The 3,487-nt window shown below is 44.4% G+C and overlaps 1 long non-coding RNA gene across 1 annotated transcript; it reads right to left on the reverse strand.

Moving 5' to 3' along the window:
* Nucleotides 1-917: 917 nt before the first annotated feature.
* LOC129604194 (uncharacterized) lies at nucleotides 918-3,102 on the reverse strand. Its single transcript, XR_008694880.1, has 3 exons — nucleotides 2,966-3,102; nucleotides 2,504-2,612; nucleotides 918-1,044 (listed from the first exon to the last, which is right to left on the reverse strand). It is a non-coding gene; the product is annotated as an uncharacterized LOC129604194 (long non-coding RNA).
* Between the last annotated feature and the right edge of the window lie 385 nt (nucleotides 3,103-3,487).

Raw genomic sequence — 3,487 nt, forward strand, 5'->3', positions numbered from 1 at the left:
CATCTATCATCCAGCCCCGGGGATCACTGGTGTCTGTGACGAGTCTTTGAATGTATGCAGAGCTAAACCAGAATCCCACATACTTCTGGCTTTGTGGTCAACTCGTGTTACAACAAACCTTGAATCACAATCATGATTCAGTTCTGATTGCTTCAGTCCAATACATGCATGTAAGTGCTAGTGCACGCGCTTCATGTCAGACCTCCAGGCGTCTGAGGCGCTGATGACAGAGGTGAAGCCTGCTAAAAGGCTCGATCATGTTGAAGCTGACACTGGTGCTTGTGAATGGCAGCTTGTCGTTAGCATTGGTTCATAATCTAGAGCACATTCCGAGTTTAGTAAAAAGTAGCCTCTAATGAGCGCAGCCTCCATCTATCACAGGCCTCCTTTGTAGGCGCAGGTAGTTTGGCAGCAGGGTCATCGGTCAGCGTCTGGTTTACACCTCTCTCTCCCTGTTTGGGGCCAAAGTGGGCCGACTGGATGGGGTCAGGGTATTGATCTGAGGCTCGGATGGGAGCCCTTGACCTGCGCCTCCATTTAAAAACGCCTCCAATCTAATGTTTTCCACTGAGGTGCCAGAGCTGGCTGGGGACACCTGCACTATGTCAATCTGTTTAGATTGGGGAGCTGGGGCCAAACCCAGCTGGGCCTCTCTATCATTAGATCCAACAGCGCTTACAATAACAGAGGAGGAGGCAACACAGAAACACATTAGATTTCACCTTATTCATGGCGTCTGATGACAGCAGTAGAGCTCACAACCCAACTTGGACATTAGCTGCTAAATTGATGCAAAGCACTTACGGAGCCCATCCAGCGGTCTAGTGTCTAGCGCGAAGATGCTTGTCCGCTGTAAATATTATGCTTGAGGAATATTTCAACTTGTCAAAACAAAGCCCTGCAATTGCTTTTAACATCTTTAATGTTAGGATGATTGTTCACAACAGATTCTTGAATCAGTCTTTAGGCTTCACATCTGTTCCAAGCACTCGCTCCACAGCGAGCTGAGGCCGTGTGGCGGTAGATGACAGCAGTTAAACCTTCCTAGGAATAAATATGTGCAGTTATTAACTTGGCAACGCAGCACAGAGCTCATTTACTTGTAAATCTTATAAATATCCATAAATGCAGCTCTGTGAAGTAAAACAAAATCACTCCTGACATTTACGTGAGATTATTGAACAAATTCCCTTCTTTGTATTTCCAAAAGCTGATCTGTTAACATGTTAATTAGACTCTAGGTCTGATGATTAAGTCTTGAAAACAGTCTGGTGACAGATCCTAATGATGAACCTAATCACAGGGTTTTATAAATGTTTCAGCATATGAATAAATTACCGAGCTGGAAAGACTTTTTTTTCCCCAAAATCTCCCACTAACAGTCCGGCTTCAGGTTCCATGGAGACAATCCACCATTAGCAAAGTCAGAGATGAAGATGCAACCAGTGATACCAGTGTTTGACTACAGTGTTTTCTATTCAGAGTTATTAAATAAAGTGAATAGAGACTGCCTACTTATTATTGTTTTTAGAATTATTTAGTACATACAGTAATACCAACAAAAGACAGATGGATGAAGAGGTTGTGTGAAAAGAGACAATAACTGAATGTTATAAACTGTAACCATCAAATTACAGTGCAGTGCTGTGAGTGAAACATTAAGCCTAATAAAATAACTATTCAAATAAATATTAAATAAAAGGCCATGCTGACTTTGTGCAGCTCAGTCACCTAGTCTTACAGTATACGTGCAGTCACAACATAGTCTATCTGCCCTCAGGACAGTCTCATAACCACGAGGACGCATCAGGAGATGCCTCAACACCTCAACACCTCAGCCAAAGAACAAGGGTGAGTTCAGGCCGCCTCGACCCAGACGGTCCAACGCAAGGCCGACATTCAGCAGCACAACCTGCGGCTGCTGGTGACAGCATGAACGGTCCAGTAGGGCAGTGATGGTCGCGGAGGCTGCACAGAGCTGCGTGTCATAGACAGTCTATCTGTGGGATGGAACCTCCCAGCAGGTCCAGCCTTCTGCTCCAGTCTAGAAGTTAGTGTATCATCTATTCACACCTGACTGACATACAATGTGCTGCTACTGGACTCTGCTCCACTCTGACCAGTGGCTCTGGTTGTGTGTGTCTACTTGTACTTGCATAGAAGTGAGAACCTAAGAACATACAGTCATTTCCTACCAAAGTGGGGACATTTTGGCCGGTCCTCACTTCTTTGAGGCCTGTTTGAGGGTTAAGATGTGATTTTAGGACCGAGGGTAGAATTGAGTTTTGGTTCAGATTAGAGCAAAGGTGAGAGGTCTGCCTTTAGTTGTGATGGTTAGGGTTTGGGTAGGGAAGGCATTATGTTAATGGAGTTCCTCACTTCAGTGTGTGTGTGTGTGTGTGTGTGTGTGTGTGTGTGTGTGTGTGTGTGTGTGTGTGTGTGTGTGTGTGTGTGTGTGTGTGTGTGTGTGTGTGTGTGTCAGTGTTTCCATAAACATTAATACCTTCTGTAGCTGCAGTTTTTAAGGGGACTTTGCACATGACAACTGATGAAGCTGCTGAAGTCTTCTGTGATGGTTTCTGACAGAACACGCTGCTGCCAGGGACCCAGAGCTAACAATGCAGAGTAGAGAGATGCTGTGAGCAGCCAGACAAGGTTAACGCTGCATCTGGCAGTGTGAGCTTCCACGGGCGAATAGCTGAACAGTGATGCAGCTTGACAAATTTCAAACAGAGCTTATGAAAAGATAACATAAACACAATAGTCAGTCCACCTGTGTGTGTGTGTGCGTGCGTGCGTGTGTGTGTGTGTGTGTGTGTGTGTGTGTGTGTGTGTGTGTGTGTGTGTGTGTGTGTGTGTGTGTGTGTCTGCTAATGAGCAGAGCTGTTGGATTAAAAGAGCTCATGGATTAAAATCTTTGTAAAGTAAATCACTGTCAGATAAAGACACAGTGTTTAAAACCTACCGTTAATATTTTGATCAGTATGTTTAAGAGAAGCAGCTCCTTAATGCACGTTGTCCTGAGCTCTGGAACATCTGCCTCTGTCCCGATGCTGAGTCCTGCCAGTGTGTGTGTGTGTGTGTGTGTGTGTGTGTGTGTGTGTGTGTGTGTGTGTGTAGGGGTGATCGGGCACATTATTCATTGACTACCCACCACCCATCTTTCTACAGTGATGCCAGTGTGCCCCTGGGCCTGGGTGGCCTTGGAACCAACCACTAGTTTCATTTACGCATCACAGGCCACTTTAAAGTTCTTGAAATGTGCTTTGCCAGAAAAACAACATTATGCTTCTGCAACAAGTGTAGTTAGCGTCATCCAATGCTGTAAACCCAAATGTTTAAAATAATTAAAGTGACTAAGCAGTGTATTTTTTTATAAAAAGCTCTACTAACTTTTCTTACTTTTTGAGTGAAATAAACTAATATTTGATGACCTTGAACTTTTTTGGTTTTTGGTGGTGATCACAAGTTTGTGTCTCCATGGAAA

Source organism: Betta splendens, chromosome 5 (genome assembly GCF_900634795.4).
Source record: "Betta splendens chromosome 5, fBetSpl5.4, whole genome shotgun sequence".
Classification (NCBI taxonomy): Eukaryota; Metazoa; Chordata; class Actinopteri; order Anabantiformes; family Osphronemidae; genus Betta; species Betta splendens.